The sequence below is a fragment of the Mus musculus genome, chromosome 2, assembly GCF_000001635.26.
Source record: "Mus musculus strain C57BL/6J chromosome 2, GRCm38.p6 C57BL/6J".
Lineage (NCBI taxonomy): Eukaryota > Metazoa > Chordata > Mammalia > Rodentia > Muridae > Mus > Mus musculus.
Genome location: NC_000068.7, coordinates 90,227,834 through 90,248,244, shown reverse-complemented (window position 1 = coordinate 90,248,244; position 20,411 = coordinate 90,227,834). Strand labels below are relative to the sequence as shown.

The 20,411-nt window shown below is 41.0% G+C and overlaps 1 pseudogene; it reads right to left on the bottom strand.

Moving 5' to 3' along the window:
- Positions 6,822–8,764, bottom strand: Gm18953 (predicted gene, 18953; annotated as a pseudogene).

Below are 20,411 nucleotides of genomic sequence, written 5' to 3'. Positions count from 1 at the left end.
GACATCAAGAAGGACTTTAATAAATCACTTAAAGAAATACAGGAGAACACTGCTAAAGAGTTACAAGTCCTTAAAGAAAAACAGGAAAACACAATCAAACAGGTAGAAGTCCTTACAGAAAAAGAGGAAAAAACATACAAACAGGTGATGGAAATGAACAAAACCATACTAGACCTAAAAAGGGAAGTAGACACAATAAAGAAAACTCAAAGCGAGGCAACACTAGAGATAGAAACCCTAGGAAAGAAATCTGGAACCATAGATTTGAGCATCAGCAACAGAATACAAGAGATGGAAGAGAGAATCTCAGGTGCAGAAGATTCCATAGAGAACATCGGCACAACAATCAAAGAAAATGGAAAATGCAAAAAGATCCTAACTCAAAATATCCAGGAAATCCAGGACACAATAAGAAGACCAAACGTACGGATAATAGGAGTGGATGAGAATGAAGATTTTCAACTCAAAGGTCCAGCAAACATCTTCAACAAAATTATTGAAGAAAACTTCCCAAATCTAAAGAATGAGATGCATATGAACATACAAGAAGCCTACAGAACTCCAAATAGACTGGACCAGAAAAGAAATTCCTCCCGACACATAATAATCAGAACATCAAATGCACTAAATAAAGATAGAATACTAAAAGCAGTAAGGGAAAAAGGTCAAGTAACATATAAAGGCAAGCCTATCAGAATTACACCAGATTTTTCACCAGAGACTATGAAAGCCAGAAGAGCCTGGACAGATGTTATACAGACACTAAGAGAACACAAACTGCAGCCCAGGCTACTATACCCAGCCAAACTCTCAATTATCATAGAGGGAGAAACCAAAGTATTCCACGACAAAACCAAATTCACGCATTATCTCTCCACGAATCCAGCCCTTCAAAGGATAATAACAGAAAAAAACCAATACAAGAACGGGAACAACGCCCTAGAAAAAACAAGAAGGTAATCCCTCAACAAACCTAAAAGAAGACAGCCACAAGAACAGAATGCCACCTTTAACAACTAAAATAACAGGAAGCAACAATTACTTTTCCTTAATATCTCTTAACATCAATGGTCTCAACTCGCCAATAAAAAGACATAGACTAACAAACTGGCTACACAAACAAGACCCAACATTTTGCTGCTTACAGGAAACTCATCTCAGAGAAAAAGATAGACACTACCTCAGAATGAAAGGCTGGAAAACAATTTTCCAAGCAAATGGTATGAAGAAACAAGCAGGAGTAGCCATCCTAATATCTGATAAGATTGACTTCCAACCCAAAGTCATCAAAAAAGACAAGGAGGGACACTTCATTCTCATCAAAGGTAAAATCCTCCAAGAGGAACTCTCAATTCTGAATATCTATGCTCCAAATACAAGAGCAGCCACATTCACTAAAGAAACTTTAGTAAAGCTCAAAGCACACATTGCGCCTCACACAATAATAGTGGGAGACTTCAACACACCACTTTCACCAATGGACAGATCATGGAAACAGAAACTAAACAGGGACACACTGAAACTAACAGAAGTGATGAAACAAATGGATCTGACAGATATCTACAGAACATTTTTCCCTAAAACAAAAGGATATAGCTTCTTCTCAGCACCTCATGGTACCTTCTCCAAAATTGACCACATAATAGGTCACAAATCAGGCCTCAACAGATTCAAAAATATTGAAATTGTCCCATGTATCCTATCAGATCACCATGCACTAAGGCTGATCTTCAATAACAAAATAAACAACAGAAAGCCAACATTCACATGGAAACTGAACAACACTCTTCTCAATGATACCTTGGTCAAGGAAGGAATAAAGAAAGAAATTAAAGACTTTTTAGAGTTTAATGAAAATGAAGCCACAACGTACCCAAACCTTTGGGACACAATGAAAGCATTTCTAAGAGGGAAACTCATAGCTATGAGTGCCTTCAAGAAAAAACGGGAGAGAGCACATACTAGCAGCTTGACAACACATCTAAAAGCTCTAGAAAAAAAGGAAGCAAATTCACCCAAGAGGAGTAGACGGCAGGAAATAATCAAACTCAGGGGTGAAATCAACCAAGTGGAAACAAGAAGAACTATTCAAAGAATTAACCAAACGAGGAGTTGGTTCTTTGAGAAAATCAACAAGATAGATAAACCCTTAGCTAGACTCACTAAAGGGCACAGGGACAAAATCCTAATTAACAAAATCAGAAATGAAAAGGGAGACATAACAACAGATCCTGAAGAAATCCAAAACACCATCAGATCCTTCTACAAAAGGCTATACTCAACAAAACTGGAAAACCTGGACGAAATGGACAAATTTCTGGACAGATACCAGGTACCAAAGTTGAATCAGGATCAAGTTGACCTTCTAAACAGCCCCATATCCCCTAAAGAAATAGAAGCAGTTATTAATAGTCTCCCAGCCAAAAAAAGCCCAGGACCAGACGGGTTTAGTGCAGAGTTCTATCAGACCTTCAAAGAAGATCTAACTCCAGTTCTGCACAAACTTTTTCACAAGATAGAAGTAGAAGGTATTCTACCCAACTCATTTTATGAAGCCACTATTACTCTGATACCTAAACCACAGAAAGATCCAACAAAGATAGAGAACTTCAGACCAATTTCTCTTATGAACATCGATGCAAAAATCCTTAATAAAATTCTCGCTAACCGAATCCAAGAACACATTAAAGCAATCATCCATCCTGACCAAGTAGGTTTTATTCCAGGGATGCAGGGATGGTTTAATATACGAAAATCCATCAATGTAATCCATTATATAAACAAACTCAAAGACAAAAACCACATGATCATCTCGTTAGATGCAGAAAAAGCATTTGACAAGATCCAACACCCATTCATGATAAAAGTTCTGGAAAGATCAGGAATTCAAGGCCAATACCTAAACATGATAAAAGCAATCTACAGCAAACCAGTAGCCAACATCAAAGTAAATGGAGAGAAGCTGGAAGCAATCCCACTAAAATCAGGGACTAGACAAGGCTGCCCACTTTCTCCCTACCTTTTCAACATAGTACTTGAAGTATTAGCCAGAGCAATTCGACAACAAAAGGAGATCAAGGGGATACAAATTGGAAAAGAGGAAGTCAAAATATCACTTTTTGCAGATGATATGATAGTATATATAAGTGACCCTAAAAATTCCAACAGAGAACTCCTAAACCTGATAAACAGCTTCGGTGAAGTAGCTGGATATAAAATTAACTCAAACAAGTCAATGGCCTTTCTCTACACAAAGAATAAACAGGCTGAGAAAGAAATTAGGGAAACAACACCCTTCTCAATAGCCACAAATAATATAAAATATCTCGGCGTGACTCTAACGAAGGAAGTGAAAGATCTGTATGATAAAAACTTCAAGTCCCTGAAGAAAGAAATTAAAGAAGATCTCAGAAGATGGAAAGATCTCCCATGCTCATGGATTGGCAGGACCAACATTGTAAAAATGGCTATCTTGCCAAAAGCAATCTACAGATTCAATGCAATCCCCATTAAAATTCCAACTCAATTCTTCAACGAATTAGAAGGAGCAATTTGCAAATTCATCTGGAATAACAAAAAACCGAGGATAGCAAAAACTCTTCTCAAGGATAAAAGAACCTCTGGTGGAATCACCATGCCTGACCTAAAGCTTTACTACAGAGCAATTGTGATAAAAACTGCATGGTACTGGTATAGAGACAGACAAGTGGACCAATGGAATAGAATTGAAGACCCAGAAATGAACCCACACACCTATGGTCACTTGATCTTCGACAAGGGAGCCAAAACCATCCAGTGGAAGAAAGACAGCATTTTCAACAATTGGTGCTGGCACAACTGGTTGTTATCATGTAGAAGAATGCGAATCGATCCATACTTATCTCCTTGTACTAAGGTCAAATCTAAGTGGATCAAGGAACTTCACATAAAACCAGAGACACTGAAACTTATAGAGGAGAAAGTGGGGAAAAGCCTTGAAGATATGGGCACAGGGGAAAAATTCCTGAACAGAACAGCAATGGCTTGTGCTGTAAGATCGAGAATTGACAAATGGGACCTAATGAAACTCCAAAGTTTCTGCAAGGCAAAAGACACTGTCTATAAGACAAAAAGACCACCAACAGACTGGGAAAGGATCTTTACCTATCCTAAATCAGATAGGGGACTAATATCCAACATATATAAAGAACTCAAGAAGGTGGACCTCAGAAAATCAAATAACCCCCTTAAAAAATGGGGCTCAGAACTGAACAAAGAATTCTCACCTGAGGAATACCGAATGGCAGAGAAGCACCTGAAAAAATGTTCAACATCCTTAATCATCAGGGAAATGCAAATCAAAACAACCCTGAGATTCCACCTCACACCAGTGAGAATGGCTAAGATCAAAAATTCAGGTGACAGCAGATGCTGGCGAGGATGTGGAGAAAGAGGAACACTCCTCCATTGTTGGTGGGATTGCAGGCTTGTACAACCACTCTGGAAATCAGTCTGGCGGTTCCTCAGAAAATTGGACATAGTACTACCGGAGGATCCAGCAATACCTCTCCTGGGCATATATCCAGAAGAAGCCCCAACTGGTAAGAAGGACACATGCTCCACTATGTTCATAGCAGCCTTATTTATAATAGCCAGAAACTGGAAAGAACCCAGATGCCCCTCAACAGAGGAATGGATACAGAAAATGTGGTACATCTACACAATGGAGTACTACTCAGCTATTAAAAAGAATGAATTTATGAAATTCCTAGCCAAATGGATGGACCTGGAGAGCATCATCCTGAGTGAGGTAACACAATCACAAAGGAACTCACACAATATGTACTCACTGATAAGTGGATACTAGCCCAAAACCTAGGATACCCACGATATAAGATACAATTTCCTAAACACATGAAACTCAAGAAAAATGAAGACTGAAGTGTGGACACTATGCCCCTCCTTAGAAGTGGGAACAAAACACCCATGGAAGGAGTTACAGAAACAAAGTTTGGAGCTGAGATGAAAGGATGGACCATGTAGAGACTGCCATATCCAGGGATCCACCCCATAATCAGCATCCAAACGCTGACACCATTGCATATACTAGCAAGATTTTATCGAAAGGACCCAGATGTAGCTGTCTCTTGTGAGACTATGCCGGGGCCTAGCAAACACAGAAGTGGATGCTCACAGTCAGCTAATGGATGGATCACAGGGCTCCCAATGGAGGAGCTAGAGAAAGTACCCAAGGAGCTAAAGGGATCTTCAACCCTATAGGTGGAACAACATTATGAACTAACCAGTACCCCTGAGCTCTTGACTCTAGCTGCATATGTATCAAAAGATGGCCTAGTCGGCCATCACTGGAAAGAGAGGCCCATTGGACACGCAGACTTTGTGTGCCCCGGTACAGGGGAACGCCAGGGCCAAAGGGGGGGAGTGGGTGGGTAGGGGAGTGGGGGTGGGTGGGTAAGGGGGACTTTTGGTATAGCATTGGAAATGTAAATGAGCTAAATACCTAATAAAAAATGGGAAAAAAAAAATAGATTTTAAGGAATGATGTCCAACAGGTTCCAGTTGCCACCTGGGACAGCAGACAGCAGCACTCATGGAGAACACCTGGCCACCAGCAGCCACACCATCAAGCTGTCAGAACCCTTCTCAATCAACAAGGAGGCAGAAACATCCTGCAGAGGACTCTGGTGGAAAAGGAGGTGTGGGAATCACTGACTCGGGGACTCGAGAAAGGAATATACACTTGGGGGCGGGGTGCAGAGGAGAGGGAGAGAGAGTATATACCTTATTCTAGGCATAGGATCTCATGCCAACAATCTCATTACTTAGAAAGCTGAAGCAGGAGAATTGCTCTAAGTTCAAATCCAACCTAGGCTAAGAGTGAAGCCCTCTCTCAAAAAACTAACAAAACAGAACAAGAACCACTAATAGCTGGGGTATTGCTCAGTGGCAAAGCATAGCACGCTGAGACATGTAGTGTGGACTCAGCCAAGACCCCAGATCCAGTCCCCAACACTAAATAATAATAGTAATTAATAACTCTCCAGAAAGTAATATTAATTGTCATTCTTCAGGTACACAGTTTTTTAATTTAGCATGTGTTTTTTTTCAACTCATCTCTATTTAAAGAAATATGACATTTTTATTCCCAGAACAGATCCTCCTTTCTGTGACAGAAATGGCAGGAGAGTTCCAGGCCACACAGGAAGAGAGGGGGCTGCTGAGATGCACCTGGAGATAAGTCTGAAAATCAGAGATTTAGGAGACCGCACAGAGAGGCTTTATAGGCACAGAGCTGACGACAGACGACTGCAAGGCTTGCAGTGTCCACTGCACTAACCTCCGGTGTCCACTGCAATGCTCGCAGTCTCCACTGCACTAACCTCTGGTGTCTACTGCAAAGCATGCAGTGTCTGTCCACTGCACTAACCTCTGGTGTCCACTGCAAGGCTTGCAGGGTCCTCTGCACTAACCTCTGGTGTCCACTGCAAGGCTTGCAGGGTCCTCTGCACTAACCTCTGGTGTCCACTGCAAGGCTTGCAGTGTCCACTGCACTAACTCAGTTCTATCCACTCATTAACTCCAGCAGCACAGAGTCAATCACAGACATCAATATGACCCCACAATGAAACATAATAAAAATATTCTTCAAGATATATTTAAATCTTCTATGTGAAAGCTAAAAATACAGAACATTTTCTAAGGGTGAAAGTATTAATGTTTGGGAAGACATTTTTTAAATGCCTTTTTTAAAAGACAGATGGATTTCAAGATACCCTCTACCACAATAAAAATTAATTTATGAATTTTTAAAAGACACTTACCCTTCCCTGCTCCACGCATTTGGTCAACATAACAATGGCATATACGTTTTTCTCCCAAACCATACGCCAGAAATCTTTCAAAGTGTTGGGTAAAGGTCCTTGTGTGGCAATGAAATCTTTCTTGGAATGGTAGCCCTAGAAACAGACAGCTCAGTCACCATCAAAGGCACAGACAGACACACTCCTCTTCAGATGAACCCTGGGCCGTGAGAGCAGCCACCTACTTACAGGCATATAGTTGGCATTGATGTAGTCATCTGTCGAATGGGTCTGAACTGAAAGTTTGACTCGAGAAATATCATCTGTGGCATTAAAAGAAAGAAAGGTCCTCATTCTACACCATGCTTCAGGAAAGTTGCAAGCAGGAAAATTTTTTTAGTACAAACTGGCAGCCCATGGCTGCCATGCTGCTTCACATATTACATTCATGATCTCATTTGATCCCTGTGGATAGGCTATGACAGTGACACAGAGAAAATGCACAACAGCCTTTGGAGACCTAGGACTGGAACCTAGGCAGCCTGACAGCCAGGCCTACATTCTCACCCCTTCAGTCTAAAGAAGCCCTCACTCCTGCAGCCTTGGGCATCTGCTCTGAGCAGAGCAGGTGCCAAGCAACCATATTCACACAACAAAACCATCCCACAAGCTTTCAAGATAAGGAAATCAGGAGTTTCAGAGACAAAGTGGCATTTCCAAGGCCTTCTAACTGGGGAAACAGCAGACAGAATGTGAACTCAGAGCCTATTCTACTACGGCAAAGAAGGCATCCAAGTTAACTTTCTCCTACAGCTTTAAAAAGTTGTTACTGGGATGGTGAGATGGCTAGGCCATTTAAGGTGCTTACTGACAAACCTGATGGCCTAAGTTTGACCCCAAGGTCCACATAATGGAGGGAGAGATTATTCTCTGACCTCAACTCATATGCTGTGGCACTGCCACACCCATACATATAGACAATCAATAAATTAAAGACAGATGAATAGATAGACAGACAGACAGACAGATAGACAGATCAGTGATGGATGAATGATAGACAGACAGACAGACAGACAGAATGTTGTGGATACCCCTGAGGCTAATTATATTTGATGTTAATTCCGTTCTCTGGTAAGTGGCTACGAACAAGGACTGAGTCAGCACTCAGGTGATTTCCTGTAAACCTGCTTCCCACCTTAATTTGTAAAATAAAGAAGAGGTAATGATTGGGCAGAAAAAAGGGAAGGTGGAGCAGAAGGTGGAGAGAGGGAAGAAGGAGAAAATGGAAGAGGGAGAGGACATAGAGGAGGAGGAAGAAAAGCGGAGCAGAAGCACATGGCCTGGAGAAACTGCAAGTTCTAAGGGGTCTCATAGATGTGGAAGATGGTAGTGTAGTGGAGAATCTGCCCAATCTAGGCACACAGCATGTATTCATATTAATTGATTCCTGTTTTCATTGCTGGGCATATTTGGGTTAGAGATTTACCACAACATAGATAGACAGATAAAGTTCTAAATTTGGAGTTGTAAAGATAGCTCCATCAGTGAAGTGCTTGCCATACAAGCCATGAGGACCCGGGTCCAAACCCTAGTACCCACAGTGCACCCCTATAATCCGTGTACTGGAGAAGGAGAAACAGGAGGGCCCTTGGAGCTCAATGGCCAGCTAATCTACTTGACTCAGCAAGATCCAGGTCTCAAAACTGAATGGGTGGGGAGGTGGAAAAGATCTGGGGGGAGATGAGGGAGAGAAATATCTGGTGCTAAATGGTGGTGGAGATTCCGGGTGGGAATCACTGATTCCCATCTCTCTGCCATTCACAGTGCGATGGCCAGGAACAAGGGAAGACGAAAGGAATAAAACCACTCATAGGGCAGAACATTGTTGTAGTGGTTCTTCCCTCTGTTCTCGGCTATCTCAGCTGTGTATTTAGGTAAACTTATCCCAATCAGCTTCAGGTCCTGGAAAAAAAAAAAAAAACGAGTTTTATGTTTAATCAGAGCATGGGGTGCGGTTGAACTAAGTAGGAATGCAGAGGCAGATCATGTTAACTACTGCAACCTAGAAAGAGGTGCCAAGCATCTAACCTCCAGTACCTTAGAGTAGGCTCTCATAGGCTATGGCCATGGAAGAGGCAATCAAGGTGAAGTCACTGGAATAGGGTAATGTCGTTATAGTATGGGTACAAAAACTGAGACGAAAGGATGGACCATCTAGAGACTGCCGCACCCAGGGATCCATCCCATAATCAGCCTCCAAACGCAGACACCATTGCATATGCCAGCTAGATTTTGCTGAAAGGACCCTGATATAGCTGTCTTGTATGAGGCTATGCCAGTGCCTGGCAAATACAGAAGTGGATGCTCACAGTCATCTATAGGATGGAACACAGGGCCCCCAATGGAGGAGCTAGAGAAAGTACCCAAGGAGCTAAAGGGGTCTGCAACCCTATAGGTGGAACAACATTATGAACTAACCAGTACCCCCGGGAGCTCATGTCTCTAGCTGCATATGTAGCAGAAGATGGCTTAGTCGGCCATCATTGGGAAAAGAGGCCCTTTGGTCTTGCAAACTTTATATGCCCCAGTACAGGGGAACGCCAGGGCCAAAAAGTGGGATTGAGTGGGTAGGGGAGAGGTGGGGAGGGTATGGGGGACTTTTGGGATAGCATTGGAAATGTAATTGAGGAAAATACATAATAAAAAATATTTAAATAAAAAAAAAGTAAAGTAAAATACAAAAAAAAAAAAAACCCTGTGTGTGTGTGTGGGGGGGGTGCTAGATATACAAATGACATGAGAGAGAAAGAAAGAGAGACAGAAAATGGATTTTGGAGCTCTCCCAGGGACAGAGGGAAATTGGGAGATGTCCTGTTTTCTCTCTGGCCCCTACAGGAGACATCCTTAGTTCTGGTTACATCAAGTTCTCTACACTCTCTGTATTGTCTGTGTTGGGTGCAACAATCTGTCCATGTGTCGATTCATGTCTGTCTTTGTTTCGTTGACTGAATGACAGTTGTTCTATGTTTCATGTTGAAAAGAAAAAAAATGGTTAAAACTTTATCTTCTGGCTATCCATCTCTTGATTCTGACTCAGTTTGCCTGTAGCTTAGGGCTTACAATTGCTTGAAATTGTTCCTCTTTTAGATACTGCTAATTCTCAAAATTGTAACTGTTTATACATATACAACTTAAGTTAAGAAAAATACTGTTCCTTTAAAGGACTGTCTTTGGACATTTAAGAACTCATCCTTGATTGCCTGGACAAGACATCTTAAGGCAATGCCACCCCAGATTTATATCCCAGGAAGATTACAGGCCTTACACAAGAACAATTGGCCACATAATCACATTCTTTACAAAATAGTAATAGCTTGAGATAATATTTTGTCGCGCCCGCTCTAGACCAGCAAGAACGACGCGACCACCAGTCCTTCTAACAGCAGTTTATTCAGTCCTGATTCTTCTTGTTTATATCTCCCCTGAACCCTGGGCCTCTCACTCCTTTTATACTCTCTCTCATCCAAGCACCGCAGGCCACGCCCCCTCGCCAGTCACAAGGCTTCAGCTAATCAGGGCAACAGGGGCAAATCTCCACCAAATTGGATTCACCTGTATCCTGGTACACCTGCGCAGCACTCAAGATGTTTGTGTCTTATATGAGGAAGTCAGGTGCAAGTCATATGACTTACCTGCAGTCCCTGGCGCCTTTGGGACTGCCGCCACACCCGCTCCCCACAATATTTTGGTATTTTTAGAGAATGTGTATGTCAAATTGTAAAGACTTGTTCTCAATGCCCTCAGTTTCTACCTGTTCCACCTAATGGTGTTAATTCCCAAGGACTTATACTTAATCAATTATTGCAAATGGATATAAATATTTCTGATTTTAGAAAAATAAAATCATGTGACTATTGATATATTTTCAGGCTTTCTAGTTGCAACTGCTCTAACAAGAGAAGCAACTAAAAGTGTAATTAGTCATTGCCTATGTAAATATTTTTATGCTTAGTGTTCCAAATCAGATTAAAACAGATAATGGAACTGGCTATTACAGTCAAGAATTTGAAATGTTTTGCAAAAATTTAATGTTACCCATGTTACTGGGACTTTTTGTAATTCTCAAGGACAAGGTATTGTGGAACTTTAAAACAATATCTTCTTTAAAAAAAAAAAAACAAAATAAGGGGGGATTATATCCCCATGCACATTATTTAAATCATGCTTTTTATTTTTAAATTTTTAAAATTTAGATGCCAAAGAAATCCTTACTGAGTGCCTTATAGTATCCTACAACTAGGCATACTCATGCCTAGGTGAGATGAAAGGATCCACTTATTGGCATATGGCATGATCTTGATCAGGTAATATATGGGGAAGAGGGCATGTTTGTGTTTTTTCCACAGAATGCTGCAGGATCATGCTATCTGTCAAAATGATTCATGTGACAAGCTAACCTGTGAGCTTGCTGAGTGCCATAACAAGGGTGACAGGAAAGCTATATTGGGTATACGCTCTTGACCAACCTTTGCTTGCCTATGTTCCAGATTAGACAAACTAAGCTGCCTTGCTTCAAGCTTTTTAACCTTGTGGGACAGAGAATGTCGAAACTGTGGAAACTGATTTAGAAAAATTAATCAATAGGAGGAGTTACAATGACTCTTCTTTTTCCTTTATGTGATGAGTTATGCTGACTCAATCATGGACTGGTCTAGAAATAAATCCAATATTGGATATTCCTATTATGAAGATAGCTGAAAATTTTTATCAGCCAGCAGAGTTAACTTGGAGCATAGCCTCCACTATTTCCATGAGAAGTAACAGCTTTTCTGTTGATTCTCAAAGCCACCTCCCCCACTCTGGGAGGCCAGACTTGGGCCTGATCATTGCTAATTTGCAACTGAATTGAGTGGCTGGGACATCCCCACAGACAACCTTAATCCTGTTGCTTTCAACTTTGACTTTGTGCTTCAAGAAGGTTGGTTACCTCCATACAGGCTCGCCTTCATCAAAGTGCATATGGCAGTGATTCATCCCTATGAAGAAATGCATTGAGTGCATATTGTGGCTTTGGTCTGATTAGGAAAAAGGTGTGCAATGAGGGCTGACAGCCAAAGATGGGCCACTGTTCTATGGCTTTTATTTCAACCTGAGACAGAGGCATGTGCCAAATGCTGTGTTTTTTCATAATAAACACTAAAATGCCGTGTTTTGTTCAAATAAACGCAAACAAGTTGCACATGGTCTCCAAGAAAGTCTAATTAGATTCAGTCCTAAGACAGGCATGGCCATCAGCCACCATAATTCCCAGGAAGGACCATAGAGCATAAGTAAATTTTATGCCCCAGTTCAGCTAATTTTTAACAAATAGAAAGGGAGAAACTGTACCCTTCCCCCAGCCTTGAGCAGGCTGGCTCAGACCTGGCTTGCCACAGCTGGCTAGCCCACCTAGGGTGGAGTCTTCCAACCTAGGTGAAGTCTATTGTCCTGCCATATCTGCAGATTTCTTCCAAGATGCCACTACCTGCTGAGAGACTAAACCTGTTCCCCTGATTCTACCCTGACAAAGCAACAAGATTCTGGCATGGTGGGAGATGCCCCCCCCCCATAAGCTTAGACTCATAAGTAAACATTGGCCTTGATCAGAGAACTTTGTCTTGGCTTGTTACTTTTCTCACAACCTTGCCCATCCAAAACCCCATCTTTCCTTTCGGGAACCCAGTAGTGCATGGCCGCTGGTGGCTACAGAACTCTAGGAGGGGGGACCAGGAAATGGGAGCAACACTTGGAATATAAATAAATAAAATCATTTTAAAAGAAAAAGAAAAAACATCCTACAGATTGGGGAAAAATCTTCACTAACCCTACATCCGACAGAGGACTAATCCAAAATATATGAAGAACTCAAGAAGTCAACCTCCAAAACCACAAATAACCCAATTAAAAATGGAGTATAGACCCAAACAGAGAATTCACAATAGAGGAATCTTGAAAGGCAGAGAAGCAGTTAAAGAAATGTGAAAAGTCCTTAGTTATCAGAGAAATGCAAATCAAAACAACCCTGAGATTCTAATTCACAACAATCAGAATGGCTAAGATCAAAAACTCAAGGGACAGAACAAGCTGGGGAGGATGCAAAAAAAGAAGAACACTCCGCTACTGCCAATGGGATTGCAAACTGGTACAACCATTCTAGAAATCAATCTGGCCGTTCCTCAGAAAATTGGAAGTAGTTCTACCTGATATACCACTCCTGGGCATATACCCAAAAGATACTCCAACATGCCACAAACACATGTGCTTCACTATGTTCATAGCAGCCTTATTTGTAATAGCCAGAAGCTGAAAACAACCCAGATGCCCCTCAAAGGAAGAATGGATACAGAAAATGTGGTTCATTTACACAATGGAATACTATTCTGCTATTAAAAATAAGGACATCATGAATTTTGCAGGCAAATGAATGAAACTAGAAAATATCATCCTGAGTGAGGTAACTCAGACCCAAAATGACATGCATGGTATGTACTCACTGATAAGTAGATATTAGCCAAAAAATACAGAATACCTAGGATACAACCTACAGACCATAAAAAAGTATAACAAGCTGAAATGCCCAAGTGAGGAGGTTTCAACCCCATTTAGTAGGAGGAAAGAAATAATCATGGGAGGCAGAGGCAGTGTGGTAAACTGTATAGTAGAGGGGAGGGGGAGAGGAAAAGGGGAACAAGATCAGATATGGGGGAGGGAGCAGGAATGGCACAAATGTAGCAGAGGTCTACCAGGTCTGGCAGAAGTGGGAAAAGATGCACTTAATCCTCGAGAGCCTTTTGGGCCCAGGTAAAGGGAAGGACTGATGGAGAAGGGGGAAGAGTACCCTCTCAGAGGCAAGGGAAAAGCAGAATTGGGGGAGGGGAGACAGAAGCAGGGCAATGACTGGAATGAAAATTTAAATTAGAAAAATTAAAGGAAATAAAAAATAAATAGGAAAAAAATCTTAAAACAAACAAAAATGGTTAACATCCTTAGTCATCAGGGAAATGCATATCAAAATGACCCTGAGATTCCACCTCACACCAATCAGAATAGCTAAGATCAAAAATGAGAATGACAGCAAATTCTGTCGAGGATTGGAGAAAGAGAAACACTCCTCCATTGCTGGTGGGACTGCAAGCTGGTGAAAACCACATTGGAAACAGTGAATTTCTTAGTCATGGCTTCATACTGGCTTTTTCTGATCAAACTGCAATGTTTTTCAACTCTTGCTCCCAGTTCAATGTTAGATCGCAATTCTCACATGAACTTGCTAAAAGCAACTAGCCAGGCTATATGCTGGACTGCCTTAATATTTCCTCTACCAGATCAATACAACCATCACCTTCAAACTCTACTCTCCAAAGAGTTTCATGACAGAGACTTTGTGTACATAAATCCTCACCAAATGTAATACGAATGGTCTCTACTCCAATTCCCAGTAGAATAGTCTTCTCCAAAATCCTGCTGTGTGAGTATAGTCTTCAGGCATTTCTAATGCATTCTGCTCTTCTGCAGTCCCATCAGAACCCCTAGAGCTTTGGTTACAACACCCAATGCTTCTTTTACTTATATCCTCAAACTCTTCCAAGTTCCTCCTGCAAACTAGCCATAAAGGCTAAAGCCCACATGTTCAGGGTTGGTCACAGAAGTGACCCTGTTTATTTAGAACAAGGATTTCATGTTAGTTGCTTCTCACATCACCATGACAGAATGAATAACAGAAACAACCTAAGAAAGGAAATGCTTATCTGGGTCCATAGATTGAGAAAGGTCCATTTATGGTTCTTGACTCCATGACCTTGAGTAGAAAATCAAGGCAGCAGAAACATGTGGCAGAGGCGGTTCTTCACTTCTTGGTAGACACAAAGGTGAAATCATGAAATTCCAGTGCTTGGCTGGCTTCTTTTTTGCATTTTTTACTCTGCTCACACGCCAGCCTATGGAGCTGAACTACCCACAACCAAAGTGGGCTTCCCCCCTCAATTTACCTTCTCTGGAAATGCCCTGAAAGATGCACCTGGGAAGGAAGCAGATCACCCGGCCTGATCTGAGGCTCAAGTCCCTTACGGCCCACTGCAGCACCGGGGTCCCTGGCCCAGGGAGTCTCCGGACAGCCGCAAGGACCCACACAGGATTTTCCATGGGATCTTAAGACCTCTGGTGAGTGGAACACAGCGCCTGCTCCAATCCAATCATGCGGGACCTGAGACTGCATTTATTAAGGAAGCAGATAACCCGGCCTAATCCGGGGCTCAAGTCCCTTCCGGCCCACTGCAGCACCTCGGTTCCTGGCCCGGGGAGTCTCCGGACACCCACAAGGACCCACACAGGATCCGCCACGGGATCCTAAGACCTCTGGTGAGTGGAACACAACTTCTGCCAGGAGGCAGGTTCAAACACTAGATATCTAGGCACCTTCCCTGCAAGAGGAGAGCTTGCCTGCAGAGAGTACTCTGACCACTGAAAATAAGGAGAGAGCTAGTCTCCCAAGTCTGCTGATAGAGGCTAATAATCACCTGAGGAACACGCCCTAACCACAGACAACTATAACAACTAGCTACAGAGAATACCAGATGGCAAAAGGCAAACATAAGAATTCTACTAACAGAAATCAAGACCACTCACCATCATCCGAACGCAGCACTCCCACCCCACCTAGTCCTGGGCACTCCAACACAACCGAAAAGCTAGACCCGGATTTAAAAGCATATCTCATGATGATGGTAGAGGACATCAAGAAGGACATTAATAACTCACTTAAAGAAATACAGGAGAACACTGCTAAAGAGTTACAAGTCCTTAAAGAAAAACAGGAAAACACAACCAAACAGGTAGAAGTCCTTATAGAAAAACAGGAAAACACATCCAAACAGGTGATGGAAATGAACAAAATCATACTAGACCTAAAAAGGGAAGTAGACACAATAAAAAAAACCCAAAGTGAGGCAACGCTGGAGATAGAAACCCTAGGAAAGAAATCTGGAACCATAGATTCGAGGATCAGCAACAGAATACAAGAGATGGAAGAAAGAATCTCAGATGCAGAAGATTCGATAGAGAACATCAGCACAACAAAGATAATACAAAACGCAAAAAGATCCTAACTCAAAACATTCAGGAAATCCAGGACACAATGAGAAGACCAAACCTACAGATAATAGGAGTTGATAAGAATGAAGATTTTCAAATTAAAGGGCCAGCAAATATCTTCAACAAAATTATAGAAGAAAAATTCCCAAACCTAAAGAATGACATGCCCATGAACATACAAGACCTACAGAACTCCAAATAGACTAGACTAGAAAAGAAATTCCTCCCGACACATAATAATCAGAACAACAAATGCACTAAATAAAGAGAGAATATTAAAAGCAGTAAGGGAGAAAGGTCAAGTAACATATAAAGGAAGGCCTATTAGAATTACACCAGACTTTTTACCAGAGACTATGAAAGCCTGAAGAGCCTGGACAGATGTTATACAGACACTAAGAGAACACAAATGCCAGCCCAGGCTACTATACCCGGCCAAACTCTCAATTACCATAGATGGAGAAACCAAAGTATTACACGACAAAACCAAACTCACACATTATCTTTCCACGAATCCAGCCCTTCAAAGGATAAGAACAGGAAAAAAAAAATACAAGAATGGAAATCACATCCTAGAAAAAGCAAGAAAGTAATCCCTCAACAAACCAAAAAGAAGACAGCCACAAGAACAGAATGCCAACTCTAAAAACAAAAATAAAAGGAACCAACAATTACTTTTCCTTAATATCTCTTAATATCAATGGACTCAATTCCCCAATAAAAAGACATAGACTAACAGACTGGCTACACAAACAGGATCCAACATTCTGCTGCTTACAGGAAACCCATCTCAGGGAAATAGACAGACACTACCTCAGAGTGAAAGGCTGGAAAACAATTTTCCAAGCAAATGGTCTGAAGAAACAAGCTGGAGTAGCCATTCTAATATCGGATAAAATCGACTTCCAACCCAAAGTTATCAAAAAAGAAAAGGAGGGACACTTCATACTCATCAAAGGTAAAATCCTCCAAGAGGAACTCTCAATTCTGAATATCTATGCTCCAAATGCAAGGGCAGCCACATTCATTAAAGACACTTTAGTAAAGCTCAAAGCACACATTGCACCTTACACAATAATAGTGAGAGACTTCAACACACCACTTTCATCAATGGACAGATCGTTGAAACAGAAACTAAACAGGGACACAGTGAAACTAAAAGAAGTTATGAAACAAATGGATCTGACAGATATCTACAGAACATTTTATCCTAAAACAAAAAGATATACTTTTTTCTCAACACCTCACGGGACCTTCTCCAAAATTGACCATGTAATTGGTCACAAAACAGGCCTCAACAGATAAAAAATATTGAAATTGTCCCATGCATCCTATCAGACCACCATGGCCTAAGGCTTATCTTCAATAACAACATAAATAAGGGAAAGCCAACATTCACGTGGAAACTGAACAACACTCTTCTTAATGATACCTTGGTCAAGGAAGGAATAAAGAAAGAAATTAAAGACTTTTTAGAGTTTAATGAAAATGAAGCCACAACATACCCAAACCTATGGGATACAATGAAAGCATTTCTAAGAGGGAAACTCATAGCTCTGAGTGCCTCCAAGAAGAAACTGGAGAGAACACACACTCGCAGCTTGACAACACATCTAAAAGCTCTAGAAAAAAAGGAAGAAAATTCACCCAAGAGGAGTAGATGGCAGGAAATAATCAAACTCAGGGGTGAAATCAACCAAGTGGAAACAAGAAGAACTATTTAAAGAATTAACCAAACGAGGAGGTGGTTCTTTGAGAAAATCAACAAGATAGACAAACCCTTAGCTAGACTCACTAGAGGGCACAGGGACAACATCCTAATTAACAAAATCAGAAATAAAAAGGGAGACATAACAACAGATCCTGAAGAAATCCAAAACACCATCAGATCCTTCTACAAAAGGCTATACTCAACAAAACTGGAAAACCTGGACGAAATGGACAATTTTCTAGACAGATACCAGGTACCAAAGTTAAATCAGGATCATGTTAACGATCTAAACAGTCCCATATCCCCTAAAGAAATAGAAGCAGTCATTAATAATTTCCCAGCCAAAAAAAGCGCAGGACCAGATGGGTTTAGTGCAGAGTTCTACCAGACTTTCAAAGAAGATCTAATTCCAGTTCTGCACAAACTATTCCACAAGATAGAAGTAGAGGGAACTCTACCCAACACATTCTATGAAGCCACAATTACTCTGATACCTAAACCACAGAAAGATCCAACAAAGATAGAGAACTTCAGACCAATTTCCCTTATCAATATCGATTCAAAAATACTCAATAAAATTCTCGCTAACCGAATCCAAGAACACATTAAAGCAATCATCCATCCTGACCAAGTAGGTTTTATTCCAGGGATGCAGGGATGGTTTAATATACAAAAATCCATCAATGTAATCCATTATATAAACAAACTCAAAGAAAAAAAACCACATGATCATCTCCTTAGATGCGGAAAAAGCATTCGACAAGATCCAACACCCATTCATGATAAAAGTCTTGGAAAGATCAGGAATTCAAGGCCCATACCTAAACATGATAAAAGCAATCTACAGCAAACCAGTAGCCAACATCAAAGTAAATGGTGAGAAGCTGGAAGCAATCCTACTAAAATCAGGGACTAGACAAGGCTGCCCACTTTCTCCCTACCTATTCAACATAGTACTTGAAGTCCTAGCCAGAGCAATTGGACAACAAAAGGAGATCAAGGGGATACAAATTGGAAAGGAATAAGTCAAAATATCACTTTTTGCAGATGATATGATAGTATATATAAGTGACCCTAAAAATTCCACCAGAGAACTCCTAAACCTGATAAACAGCTTCGGTGAAGTAGCTGAATATAAAATTAACTCAAATGAGTCGATGGCCTTTCTCTACACAAAGAATAAACAGGATGAGAAAGAAATTAGGGAAACAACACCCTTCTCAATAGTCACAAATAACATAAATTATCTTGGTGTGACTCTAACTAAGGAAGTGAAAGATCTGTATGATAAAAACTTCAAGTCTCTGAAGAAAGAATTTAAAGAAGATTTCAGAAGATGGAATGATCTCCCATGCTCATGGTTTGGCAGGATCAACATTGTAAAAATGGCTATCTTGCCAAAAGCAATCTACAGATTCAATGCAATCCCCATCAAAATTCCAACTCAATTCTTCAATGAATTAGAAAGAGCAATCTGCAAATTCATCTAGAATAACAAAAAACCTAGGATAGCAAAAACTCCTCTCAAGGATAAAAGTACCTCTGGTGGAATCACCATGCCTGACCTAAAGCTTTACTACAGAGCAATTGTGATAAAAACCTGCATGGTACTGGTATAGTGACAGACAAGTAGACCAATGGAGTAGAATTGAAGACCCAGAAATGAACCCACACACCTATGGTCACTTGATCTTCGACAAGGGAACTAAAAAAATCCAGTGGAAGAAAGACAGCATTTTCAACAAATGGTGCTGGCACAACTGGTTGTTATTATGTAGAAGAATGCAAATCGATCCATTCCTAGCTCCTTGTACTAAGGTCAAATCTAAGTGGATCAAGGAACTTCACATAAAACCAGAGACACTGAAACTTATAGAGGAGAAAGGGGGGAAAAGCCTCAAAGATATGGGCACAGGGGAAAAATTCCTGAATAGAACAGCAATGGCTTGTGCTGTAAGATGGAGGATTTACAAATGGGACCTCATAAAACTGCAAAGCTTCTGCAAGGCAAAAGACACCTTCAATAAGACAATTAGGCCACCAACAGATTGGGAAAGGATCTTTACCTATCTTAAATCAGATAGGGGACTAATATCCAATATATATAAAGAACTCAAGAGGGTGGACTCCAGAAAATCAAATAACCCCCTTAAAAGATAAGGCTCAGAGCTAAACAAAGAATTCTCACCCGAGGATTACTGAATGGCTGAGAAGCACCTTAAAAAATGTTCAGCATCTTTAATCATCACGGAAATGCAAATCAAAACAACCCTGAGATTCCATCTCACACCAGTCAGAATGGATAATATAAAAAATTCAGATGACAGCAGATGCTGGCAATGATGTGGAGAAAGAGGAACACTCCTCCATTGTTGGTAGGATTGCAAGCTTGTACAACCACTCTGGAAATCAGTCTGGCAGTTCCTCAGAAAATTGGACATAGTACTACCGGAAGATCCAGCAATACCTCTTCTGGGCATATATCCAGAAGATGCCCCAACCGATAAGAAGGACACATGCTCCACTATGTTCATAGCAGCCTTACTTATAATAGCCAGAAGCTGGAAAGAACCCAGATGCCCCTCAATAGAAGAATGGATACAAAAAATGTGTTACATTTACACAATGGAGTACTACTCAGCTATTAAAAAGATTGAATTTGTGAAATTCCTAGGCAAATGGTTTTAACTGGAGGGCATCATCCTGAGTGAAGTAATACAATCACAAAAGAACTCAAATGATATGTACTCACTAATAAGTGGATATTAGCCCAG